The sequence below is a fragment of the Eublepharis macularius genome, chromosome 4 (genome assembly GCF_028583425.1).
Source record: "Eublepharis macularius isolate TG4126 chromosome 4, MPM_Emac_v1.0, whole genome shotgun sequence".
NCBI classification, from domain to species: Eukaryota; Metazoa; Chordata; class Lepidosauria; order Squamata; family Eublepharidae; genus Eublepharis; species Eublepharis macularius.
The window spans coordinates 83,381,228-83,394,760 of NC_072793.1; positions in this window are offsets into that span (position 1 = coordinate 83,381,228).

Genomic DNA, 13,533 nt, shown 5'->3' on the forward strand with positions numbered 1-13,533 from the left:
AATGCTGTGTACTGAAATGTCTATGGGGACAATCTTCTTCAGAGCTGCTATAGCACAGTCGTTTAGTGGTTCAGCTGTGAATCAGCACGCTACTGGTTCAAATCCCACTACTGTCATGAGGTCAGTAGGTGGCTTTGGATAAGCCACTCCTTTCAGCCCTAGCTCCCCAGCTGTATTGTGGGGATAATAATAACACTTATTTGTTCATTGCTCTGGGTGGGGCAGTAACCACTATGGGAGCAGTATATAAGCACAGTTGCTGTTGTGTTGTTCTTGTTATTCAGCAGTAACAGATGAGAACTTTTCTGGATGGAGAACAGCCCTGTCAAATAGATCATCTGCTGAGTCACTGTCTTCTCTCACTTCCCATCCTGATTATTTCCCCTTATTCTACACCACTATGAAAAGATGTAGCAAGGGCTAGAGAAACGGAGATTACTGACTGGATTATTTATATTTAAAATATTGAATAATGGAGATGATTTCATTCAGATTTAGGTTGGATCCAGATGAAAATTTCCATTAACAGAAGGGGAGGTGTAATTTCTACCAATTCCCCCTTCCTGACCCACCAGTTTGCCTATCATACTGCTCCTGAGGGTCCCCTGTCCCCTAGGAGCAGTATTTCAGGGGAATCAATGGGCTGTAGCAGGAGGGGGGGCAGGAAAGTTGTGTTCTGATGACTGAGAATCTTGCATAAAAGGAAAATTTAGTCTGGATCTAACCCTTTGATTAGCTGATTTCTAAATGCCCATCCCTGTAAGGTGTAGGGATTTTCAAATGAGGGATTCATATTACTTAAATATTCCATTCCTTTCCCCCAGTCACTGATAGTAAGACAAAGCATATCTGATGAGAATATGTATTCATATTGTTAAGATCTTTCCAGTTTCCCAAGCAATAAGTTGCAGAAGCAGTGCTCAAAGTTTTGTTTCCTTTGTATGAGAGGTTACTGGAGACTTAATGATGGCTGTTTTATGTATACAAATTACAGTTGCCAGCCTCCAGGTGGTGGCTGGAGATCTCCTGGAATTAGAACTGATCTCTAGGCCACAAAGATCAGTTCACCTAGAGAAAATGGCTGCTTTGAAGGGTGGACTCTATGGAATTATATCGTGTTGAGGTTCTTTCCCTCCTCAAACCCTGTCTCCTCCACGTTTTATCCCCCAAATCTCCAGGAATTTCCCAACTTGGGGAGCTGGTAACCCTAGTACAAATAGAGCATAAGTGGAGTAAAAATGGTGTTCCCTTGACTCACATCAGGTCATTTTCTGGCTTAGCATATGGATGTCAGAACTGTGGCTAGATAATGTCCTTACTCCAGTCTGCCTTCTGCAATTAGACAATAGTCCATTGTTTCCAAAAGGCTTTTATTGAAGAAATAGTCCATTATAGTCCACTAGCCTGAATGCAATATTCAGGATGGTACATATGCATTGTTACCAATGACTAGCAAAGCATGAGGTACAAAGTAACAGATCACAGAAGGCCCAACCTCCCCCCATAGTTCTCAAAACATCCCCTTTGAAGTCAGGATAGCGAAAGTTCCCAAGGCCGGTTCTTGGTGGAGCGTCGGTAGCCAAAACAATCCTCTTCTGTGAGATAGCTGCCTGGGAACCTTGGCACCTGTGGAGAAAGCACTTAAACACTGAAAGGATTAAAGATGGAGTCGGTTAAGCGAAGCAGCACAATACAGCATTCTGAACCTGACATTCTGCCCCCTCTAAGATGCTCCCCCCCCAGGTTTATGTGGATAACGAGAGTGAAATGCTTTAACTAGTCTAGGAGCGTGTACATGTACAGAATTCACCCACTCATCGAACCCAGAGTCAAAGTCCTTCCATCTAATGAGATAAAACAACTGATTATGTTTTATTTTAGAGTCCAATATTTGTTGAACTTCATAGTGGGTTTGATCATCAATTAACGTAGGGATGGGAGGAGCACGGGTATTCCACTGGTCTGCAGGAGGGGCTTTTTTCAATAAACTGACATGGAAGGTATCATGTACGTGGCGTAGATTCTTTGGTAAATCCAAGGCAACAGTCACTTTGTTGATTACTTTGCGAACAGGAAAAGGTCCCAGGTACTTTAATGCGAGCTTGCGGCTGGTTTGGGTTACTTTCAGATTCTTTGTAGAAAGGTAAACGAGATCACCAGGTTGCAATTCCCATTCCGCCGCACGGTGGCGGTCAGCGTATTTTTTGTAATCCTGTTTGGCTTTGATGAGGTGTTTTCTAATTTGAGTCCATTGTTGAGCTGCCTCCCCCCACCACTCGGAGACGTCTTTGGAAGCTGCAATAGGAGGGGGGAGCGTTTCAAACGGGAATGGCTTGAAGTGGAAGCCATAGACGACTTTGAACGGAGGTTCCCCCGTGGAAGCGTGTACGCTGTTATTATATGAAAATTCTGCCAAGGGGAGCAAGTCAAACCAATTATCTTGTTGGAAGTTAATGTAACATCGTAGAAATTGCTCTAATATCTGATTAGTTTTTTCCGACTGTCCGTCTGTTTCCGGGTGATGGCTTGAACTCAAACCTTGTTCAATGCCCAGCAGTTGCAAAAGCTCCCGCCAGAAGTTGGCAACGAATTGTCCGCCGCGATCCGAGATCACCTTGGATGGAAAAGAATGTATTTTTACAATGTTTTTTAGGAAGATGTCAGCTAGTTTTCTAGCAGAGGGAATTGTGGTGCAAGGTATAAAATGAGCTTGCTTGGAGAACAAATCAACCACGACCAAAATACAGTTATGCCCCTTTGAGGGGGGTAAGTCAGTGATAAAGTCCATAGAGATTATTTCCCACGGTCTACTTGGCATTTCTAACGGCTGTAAAAGTCCTGGAGGTTTGCCTTTTCGAGATTTGGCACTGAGACAAATGGGGCAGGACGCTACATATTGGGAGATGTCTTTGCGCATGCCCGGCCACCAAAATTGGCGTTGAACTAGGTGAAGCGTCTTTAAGTACCCATAGTGCCCCTCAGTGGGAGCATCATGACAGCGTTGCAAAACTTCTTTTCTCAAACTTTTGGGTACATAGAAGCGATCTCCCCAAAGCCATTCCCCTTGGTCGGAACGTTGCAATTTGTCTTTGGGCACATCCCCCCCTTCCTTCTCCACCTCAGCTCTTAATTTTTGTCTCCACCCTTGATCGGGTGGATGGGAGAGGGTTGTGCGGCTGCGTGTGGTCACCACGCCCCCTAATTGCGTAGGCGAAAAGACTGTGTCGATTGTCTCCTCCCTTTTGCTTTTGTGTTGGAGCATGCGTGATAGAGCGTCGGCCAAGAAGTTGGTTTTGCCTGGGAGAAAATTCAAAGTGAAATCGAACTTGGAGAAGTATTCCGCCCATCGCAATTGCTTGGCGTTTAACCTGCGAGGGCTGCGTAAGGCCTCTAGATTTTTATGGTCCGTCCAGACCTCGAACGGATGACGGGCACCTTCCAACCAATGTCTCCAGGTAGTGAGAGCCGCTTTTACAGCAAAGGCCTCTTTTCCCCAAACATTCCAATTTCTTTCTGCTTCAGAAAATTTCCTGGAGAGGAAAGCGCAGGGTCTGAGTTTTTCGTCCGCGCCTCGCTGTAGCAACACCCCCCCCAATCGCAGCGTCGCTAGCGTCAACCTGCACTATGAAGGAGCGATTTTCATCGGGGTGCTGTAGGACGGGTTCTGAAACAAACTGCGTTTTGAGGTGATGGAACGCTGTTTGGCATTCCGGTGTCCAGGACAATTTTGCACTTGGTTTTTTGGCTTGGTCCCCCTTGTCTTTGGTTTTTAACAGTTCAGTTAGGGGGAGTGTGATTTGAGCAAAGTTCGCTATGAACTCTCTATAGAAGTTGGCAAAGCCCAAGAAGGATTGTAGTTCTTTGCAGGTCGCTGGGGTTTGCCAATTTAATACTGCCTGTACTTTGCCTGGATCCATTTTCAAGCCCTCCTGGGAAATACAGTAGCCTAAATAAGTGAGTTCTGTTTTGTGGAACTCACACTTGGAGAGCTTAATGGGTAGCTTGTTATTCATGAGAGTGGTTAAGACCCTTTTTACAAGGTCTACGTGTTCCTCTTCAGTCTCCGAATAGATCAACACATCATCTAGGTACACTACAACGCCTTTATATAGAAATTCATGCAGCACTTCATTGATCATGGACATGAAAACCGAGGGTGCTCCGGCCAGGCCAAATGGCATAACTAAATATTCATACTGGCCGAGGGGCGTGTTAAAAGCGGTTTTCCATTCATCCCCCTCTCGGATACGGACATGGAAGTAAGCGTCTTTTAAATCTAATTTCGTAAAGACCTTACCTTGCGCCACGACGTTGAGTAGATCCCTGATGAGCGGGATGGGGTAGGCGTTGCTGGAGGAGACCGCGTTGAGTCCTCGAAAGTCTGTGCACAGTCTTAGGCCCCCATCCTTCTTTTTGACGAAAAGCACTGGCGCTGCGTGAGGGCTATTAGCCGGGCGAATGAATCCTCTTTGAAGATTCAGGTCTATGAATTTGCAGAGCTCTTCTCTTTCGTTAGGACTCATGGGGTATAGATGGCCCTTGGGCAGCGAGGCGCCCGGTAAAATTTCCACTGCACAGTCTGTCCTCCTTTGAGGAGGTAAAGTATTAGCTTCTTCCTCTGTGAAGGCTTGGGTGTACGCTCTGTATTGTTTGGGTATTTGGTTAATTTCTTCTTGTGTGAGTAGAGCAGGCTCAGTTACAGTAGGGTTATTACCCCAATTTTGATTCCAACGATGGTCTTTGCATGATTCATGGTTAAATGTGATACTTCCCTCTGCCCAGTTGATATAAGGGTTATGATTGCATAACCACCGGCTTCCCAAGATCAAGGGGTATTTCGCTGTGGCACTAATGACGAATGATCTTACTTCCCAATGTTGTCCCACGCCTGTTATGATTGGAGTGGTTTCGGTAGTGACTGGATTCATGTTAGTGCCATCCATCTGCTCGAAAATTACTGGTATTTCCAAATCTTTTACGGGAAGTACTAGTCCATTCACTAAAGCTGGTGCGATAATGTCTCTGGAGCAACCTGAATCAATTAGAGCTTGTATGCGAATATGCATTTTCTTGTCAGGATTCACCAACGTTACGGGTATGAAGAGTATGGACCCACGGGGTCGGCTCGGAGCCGGAACCGCCGAAGGTTTGATCTGCCGTTTGGGTCCTTTTACGACAGATCCATTTCGTTTCCCGAGGCGGGGCTCTCTGGATTTTCTCCCCCCGTTAGGGCTGTTGGATCGTCCTCCATAACTTCTTCCAATTCCAGTCCTCTTTCGGAGAGGTTCCTCCTTGACGCCCCCCTACCTCTTGGAGCGGTTCTCGGAGCTGGAGTGGGGCGCGATGGCGCTGGGTAGGCTGCGGGGGCTGGGCGTCTTAGTTGGAGCAGAGGTCTTTGCACAGGCCGATATGGGCATTGCGCCGCAAAATGACCACTTTGGCCACATTGCAAGCATAGCCCTTGTTGCCATCTAGCATCTAGCATCTCCGCGAGTGGCATACCCAGCCCCCCGGCTCCCCCTGAGGGGAGTGGAGGAGCGTCTTTGGCCTGGGGGTTGTTGATGTTGTTCCACTAGACGAACTTCTAGTAGACGGTTTTCGACTTCGCAGGTCAATTGTATCCACCCTAACAGCGTAGGAGGGTTATCCTGCATGAGAGCTCGGTCCAACAATTTAGGATTTAACCCTTGTTTGTACAAGATAATCTTGGTGGACTCTTCGCACCTTGGGCATTTGGCAGCGAGTTGTCGGAATTTTGTGGCATAGTCTCTAGCCGACATGCTGCCTTGCCTAATAGCCTGTAATTCCGTTCTGGCCCTAGTTTCTTCTAGGGGGTCTTCATATTGGGCTCGGATCGCATCCACTAGCCCTTGGAGCATATCTAACTCAGGGGCCCCCACGTTATAAAGTCCCACATACCAGTCAGCAACTTTACCTTGGAGACGTGATCCTAGATGCTCTATTTGACTGGCCTCACTCCCGAAAAGATGTCCCCATCGATTGAAAAATTGCACAACTTGTACCAGGAAGAATCCCAATTTGGAAGGGTCTCCATCAAACGTAGCGTCCAGTTTGACCAATCCCATGGGAAGATCTTGTCTAGGAGCTGGTGCTGGCATTGGATAGGCATCGAGCGGAGCGAGTTGTAAAGGAGGCTGTCTCGGCGTTGGCGGTAGCTGTGGCGGAGGATACTGAGGGTAAGGATGATGAGGATAAGGTTGAGGTTGGAGCGGCAAAGGCGCTCCCGGAATCGGCTGGGGAATCCCCGGCACCCCTGGAATCGGCTGGGGATTGGCTGGGGTCCTCTTGGTGCCGGATGCACTGGTACTGGCCGAGAAGGTGTCAGACGCCCCCTCGGTAGGCCCCCGGGTACAGGTTGCAGGGGAGTGGGAGCTGGCCGCAACGGAGGTGGGAGAGGAGAGATGGGTTGGAGAGGGTCCGTATCCCCTCGCGGCCCCAGTGTAGGAAGAGGCCTGTCCGCTCCTGGAATGACCGGAGGTGTGGTTCCTCCCGGAAGGCTTGGGGGCTGGCTCGCTTGAGTTGTAGGTGGTGGGACTATCGGGGACGCTGGCTCTAGCGGTCGTCTTGGTTCTCCCCCTCCTCCTCCAGTCCCACTGCCAGTCGGAGTTATAGGGCGATTGGGACGAGGATCTTCCGGACACGGTTCTCCTCCTCCCCCGTCGGCCCCTACATCTCGTAGTGCAATCAGTTGTTCGGGACGGGGTTCATCTGGACAAGGATCTTCTGGGCAGGGTCTTTCCCCGGTGATAGAGTCCTCGTCTCCCATCTCTGGAGGCTGTTGCGGCCACAGTTGATTTTGCAGGTTAGCCAAACTTTGGCTGATGCCAGGTAGACCAGCTGGCGGAACACGACCTCTGTCCCCCGCCACATGCACTGAAAGCAGGTGGACGGCATTTGCCAAACTTTCTTCCATATTTAGGAGTCTGTTCTCCAACAGCTGTACTCTATCTGTAGTTTCCTCCTCCCGTAATTCCGTGGACCCCACATCTCCCATCGTCTGTGAGATCGATATAGTTTCGGGCGGCGGTCCCGTGGTTAAAGTCTGCTGCCACGGCAAGGGTGTTTCTATCCCTTGTTCCTCTTGAGATCTCGCAGCTAAAACTCCTTTTGTCAGGCCAGTGATTGCTGATATTCCTGAATCAATGGCAATCGTCCGGCTCTGAAGCTGCACCCATTGGTGCTCACTTACATCTGACTGCCCCGACCACGGGGTGACTTCTGCATAATCCCAACTCAGGGCGCCACGGCGGGACGTCTCCCATTCCGTTTGTTCGGTCATCCTGTTCCAGAACAGCCACGGTCGGCCACCGGTTTGTTCGGGTATGGCTTCCAAACTGCGCCGACTATCCAGCTGTAGCTGCGCAAACATCGCGCTGGCCCTCCGGTCCCTCATTTCCCGTGGCCTTGCACCCCACTGCGTCGGGGTGGGCAAGTTGAAGAGTGGTGCGGCTGTAGCTCTAGGCCGAGTATCCGCGTTGCTGGGAGCGAGGGTATAAATCGTTGTAACCGAGGAGCCGTCTCCTCGCGGTACAGGTTCTTGGGCTTCCAAACCTTGAGAGCCGGGAGAGGCATACGGGTCAAACAAAGGATCCCTGACTGGGACAGCTTTGGAGTCCGTTTGATCCGGCTTAGGCATTGGAAAGGTGATTGGTAACAAAATGTCAGAACTGTGGCTAGATAATGTCCTTACTCCAGTTTGCCTTCTGCAATTAGACAATAGTCCATTGTTTCCAAAAGGCTTTTATTGAAGAAATAGTCCATTATAGTCCACTAGCCTGAATGCAATATTCAGGATGGTACATATGCATTGTTACCAATGACTAGCAAAGCATGAGGTACAAAGTAACAGATCACAGAAGGCCCAACCTCCCCCCATAGTTCTCAAAACAATCCTCTTCTGTGAGATAGCTGCCTGGGAACCTTGGCACCTGTGGAGAAAGCACTTAAACACTGAAAGGATTAAAGATGGAGTCGGTTAAGCGAAGCAGCACAATACAGCATTCTGAACCTGACAATGGCAACTTCATGTGCTCACATGCAACCACATATGATCTGCCCACACAAAGAAAAGTACCATGTCAGAGAGAAGATTCTAGCCTGGCCTACAAGGGAGAGCACTGAAACGTGATTTTCCACATCTATTTGGAAGTGGTAGTGGGAAGGCTGTATGATAAGGTTTCTTCAATGAGATAAGACTTCAGACATACACAGCACAAAGGGATTTCTTTAGTCTTCACAACGACCTCATGGCATAGTTCATGGAGAGTCCCAATTCATTAAAAGAATGAGGTTTCTTAAATGAGATAGGACAGACATACACAGCACAAAGGGATTTCTTTAGTCTTCACAACAACTTCGTGGTGTAGTTCATGGAGAGTCCCAATTCATTAAAAGAATGAGATGCATAGCAGAATTGGGACTGGAACCAAGGACTCTCCTAGTATTAGTTCAATCACTGCTACAAAAACCCTGTGGACTTTGACAATCAGGGGTTGGGGCTGATAATTAAGAACCAAGTTGTAGTGGTGTTTTTTTCCTTATCTTTAATCACACAGGCAAATACTCAGAAGGACCCCAAGCCTGGCTATAATTTACCTAGAAGGTCTCCTGCAGAAGGGCCTTTGAAATGAATGTGACATGCATGAGCAAACAGCTGATGGATTGTGCCCTCTGCCTTTATGAGAAATGTAGATTACATGTGGGTCACCTTCTTTATCTTACTATGGCATAAATAGCCCTTGTAAAGAAGCTATTATATGAGAAGAAGAGGACTTACATCTTTTGTCCTATGAAGGATCTTTTGGGCAGCTTTTGCTTGCATAAATAGTCCCAGGAGCCTTTTTTGTGGGCGACATCTGTGGTTTGTTTGAGGCTAAATGCACAGTCCTCCGTTTAGCAGGAGAGGTTTTACCTTCTTTCTGATCTAGCAGTATTGTAGAACTCCCCAGTGGAATACATTAAGATACTGCAGGAAATACTATATATTTTGTACGAAATATTTAAAATATACAGAAGCAAATGGACAACCCTGAACAGTTCTGATTGCAAAATCTGCTAAGCACTGCATTACTGTCTCCAAATACGACAAAAACTGAGGATAAACTTTAAAATCATTATATTTAAAATAATTTGAGGATTTATTTTGTTTCTTGTCCTGCCATCCTTTGTGGTGCTTATATATCATGTTCTTTCAGTTTCCCTCCCCCCTTCTTGATCAGAATGGCTAAAATAAATAAAATGCTGGGCTGAGATTCTATAGCTTTTAAAGCCTCTTGCTAGTTTTTATGACCAAAGAAGGAATTGGAAAGCCTGAAAAAATGTCAGCTTTGCTGCATTTACACTTCACCCTGGTTACTCTATTTAAATATGATGTATTATCTGTTAAATTGCATCAAACAGTACATCAGTTTTTGGTACTGAGCAGCTGTATATTGCTGTAAATCTGAGACCTCTTGAACCTTGTCAGCTAAACCTTCTGTTTGCCCAATAAAAAAGGATCACGTGTGCCAGTTGTCTATTAGAGATCAATGCAGCTGCACTTTTTTGCACAGGGAAGAAAAACAAAATCCCAGAGATGGATATCTTTTGCTCTTCTAAGAACAAGGGATTAGAGATAAAAAGTGGCCAATCTACCAAACTCTTGCTCCCAGGTTGGGAAATTCCTGGAGATTTGCGGGGGTGGAGCCTGGAGAGGGTGGAGTTTGGGGAGGGGAGGGACCTCAGCAGCGTATAATTCCATAAAGTTCACCTTTCATAGCAGCCATTTTCTCCAGGGGAACTGATCTCTTTGGCCTGGAGATCAGTTGTAATTTTGGGAGATCTCCAGCTACCATCTGGAGGCTGGCAACCCTACTCCAGTTTTAGGCCTCAACTTTAACTTTTCCTATATCTCATTTGGTATATGCATTTCTTTGCATGATTAGTAAGTAGCATTTGAATTTGAACAACCTATTTTTGCAAGTGAGAGTTATACCATAGAAGATCGTTCTCAGGAAAATCAATTGCAATTTAATGAGCATGTTAAGCTCCCTTAATGCATTCCCAGCAAATGTCTGAATAGTTTGGGGTGAATCATATTTTTATATTGTCGTCAATCACTGGTGATATTGAACAAACTTATATACAAAGCTTAATGTCTGAGTTATATCAGGAGCAAATGTAGTGTAGTGATAATGACTTGAGCTGGAAAACCTTGACATTGCTGTTTTCGATCTTACCTCTGCCTTTGACAAGCCGCTGTCTTATACATCTTAGCCCTCCTCCCCCAATCTACAGCATGGTTAGAATCTATGAGATCCAGGTTAGAGCCCCTGTTCTGCCATGGAAGCACACTGAGTGAATTGAGCCAGCCACACTTTCTGAGCCTAACCTATTGCACAGGGTTGTTGTTGCAAGGATAGAACGGAGGAGGGGAAAATGTTGTAAGCTGCTTTGAGTTCCCTATGGAAGAAAGAGTGGGGTATAAATAAACACATAAAATAATACTGTGGCTGAGATAATATATGTTATTAATTAAGAAGTTTTTTTAAAAATAAATGAATTTAGGAATATCATTTAGGTGCTAGGGAAATAAATATTAGATATTATACAAGACTGTGATTATGCTTTTGGGACTGTGCTAGATTGGAATAAGAAGCAAACAGAATAAAGGGTCTCTCTCTTAAATCCCCTTTTGATGGCAATATTTTCATTTTATTAGATTCCTAGTGTGTATACCAAGGGTGCTATATAAACCAATATACTATGGAATAGGAAAGGTTTTTTTTTTAATGAATTGAGCTGACAAGTGAAAGGAAATGTACAACTGCTGATGGATGAAACATCAAATCCTGAGGACAAAAAAGGAGGTTGTGAAGTTCCTTCCACAGTAGAAACTAAAGAGATTTTCCTTCCACCATATGTCAGTAAAATGAAATTATTAGCGGTGTCATCCTAGTAGCTTTGGTGTGCATGGAGCTCTCTATAGCAATAAAGAAATGCTTCCAACCATAATTTGCTCAGTTATGTATATGTTTCTGATAAAAACATATGGTCCTATGGTCATTTTAGATGGCTACCACTACACCAACGCTTACAAATGTTTGTAATGCTAAACCAGACTTCTTATGAAAGTCTTATCAATGGAACTTTTGCATTTTAAAAATGTTAGTTTGCAGTCTTAAGTAGCTTCCTTTCCACCCATGCCTTTCCAGGATCTAGAATGTCTCTCTGAAGTTGTAATGTGTGAAAATACACAGTTTGGGTGCAAGTTTGGAGAGTTATTTTACAAGGAGCAAGAGGCATGGAAGAAAAAAGTTAACCCTCCCCTCCCCAGGCAACCTTTGTACAATTTTCAAAGCAGCCATCTGCAAGTGAGCATTGAAAACAGTTTAATCCCCAGTTCAAAAGTCTTTCACTTTAAGTTTGCTTTGGCCCTTAAGGTTGCTGACTCTGGTTTGGGAAATTCCTGGAGATTTCGAGGTGGTGGTCTGGAGAGTGTGAAGTAGAGAAAGGTGGGAGATGATGTCATAGTTTGCCCTCTGAAACTGCAATTTTCTCCACATTCTGGAAATCAGAGTTGTAATTCTAGGAGAACTCCAAGCCCAACCTGGAGATAAAACCCTTCCCTTACATGGTACACTAATGTTCTCCTAGCAAAGAAACAGCACAGCAAATAGCAAGATATTGCTAAAGCAAAGAAATATTGTCAGAGACTTTGGCAATACCAGCAGCAACCACCAATCGCAACACAGCGTGATGACAACACCCTTTTATCAGGCATACATGGAAGAAGCTAATCTATCCTTACTACATGCACAAAACAGAGCCTGGAAGACACAAAGGCAACACAACTCCTTCAACAGCATGAACCATTGTGCAGTCTATATGAACCTTGCAGGGACTCCTGTGGATGAGGGAGGGAGTTGGATCTCTTTACACCACACTCTCTTCTATCATTTTGGCAAGAAGAAAGGAAAGGGCAGTCATTCCAAGCACATCAATCTGCCACCCTCACAGCTTACTTAGGGGAGAACACACAGAAAAACCCATGGGATTCCCCATTAAAGTCTTGCTGTGGACATGATACCCTTGTGAAGGGAAGGAGCTTTTGATTAGAGATAAAGGATGGGAACAAAAGCAACAAAAGAAGAAAGCTGCATATTAATGGGGTGAATCTCACCTCCCCAATAGTTAAGGGGCTAAAAGCACTGAGAAGGCAAATCAGAGGTAGAGACTGGAGCCCTGCCATGGCAAAATGTGCAATTAAAGCAAAGTTCACATTTGGACTGCCTAGCCAGCCAGCAATAATGTCAGCAGCAAAGGGGAAAGGTGAGAGAAGATCAAAATCCACATTTCTTTAACCACACAGTCAGGGAGGCAGATGGAAGAAGACCACCTTATGGAATATGTAGGTGGCAGTAGGTAAAGCCCCAGCTTTGTGGAACACCACAGGCATAGGAGAATGTAGTAAGCTACTTTGGGTCCTCCCCATTGGGGAGAAATGTGGAGTATAAATGAGGTAAATAAATAAATAGCAGTAGCACACATGAAGTCCCAGATTCAAACTTCTAGGCAGAGCTGTCTGTTGAAGGTATGTTGGAGTGGGAGGTTAACAGTGTATTGCTAAGCAAAATTGACTTCAGTGGATTTAAAAAGGGTGTAAGTGTTTGGGATTGCAGTGCACTGTTTGCCAGAATCCTATAGCTCTCCAGCCAGTATAAGTGGAGTACAGGGTGGTACGGCTTGTAGACTGGTAATTAAATTCAATGTGCAATAATATATGCCTGGTAGAGGGACGGCACTGCCAAAGCTTGTAGTTACCTGGTTCAGAAACACATTTGTCTAATTGTACTGTTCAACAAATATATTAATATAATATATAAATATAAATAAATATTAGGAATCATGCTTAATTTCTCCACAAAAGTTTTCTGGCTCAGAAACTAAAGCAAAAGCCTGCACAGTAGTCAATATGCTAAAAAAACAATAGTGCTTTGTGGGGCCATCTGCAAAGGTTCCTTGCACTCTTATTGATTACCGTGAAACACATGACCAAGCAGCCTTTTGTTCATCACTTCTCTCAATTGTTCACCATGTTGTGTGATTGATGTTCCCCATCCAATCTAAAACCAACTTTTGTTCTTGGGATTGGTCTAGTGAGAAACTGAGGAAAGTTTGAATTTCAAAGTGACTCCTTGCAGTAATTGGTGTGCAAATTATATCCCAGAAGGGAATATTACGAGGTACATTCACACAGCATCCGCATTATGTATGTCACAGCATTATGGGCTGGGACAGAATTCCCACAAACTAGACTTTGAAAATGCCCTTCCTCCATGATCCCTAAGAAGATTCAAACTATCCTTGCTGCTTTGAATCAAGCTGTTAGGAGTTTTAATCATTACAATGACTATAAGAAGTGGGCCTGGATTAAGCATATGTCTGTTTGGTAGTTTTTCTCTAGGAATTACCATTGCTAAGGAGACAAGTCATTTGTGCCATTAAAAAAAGCAATTTGTCTTTTCATGGGAA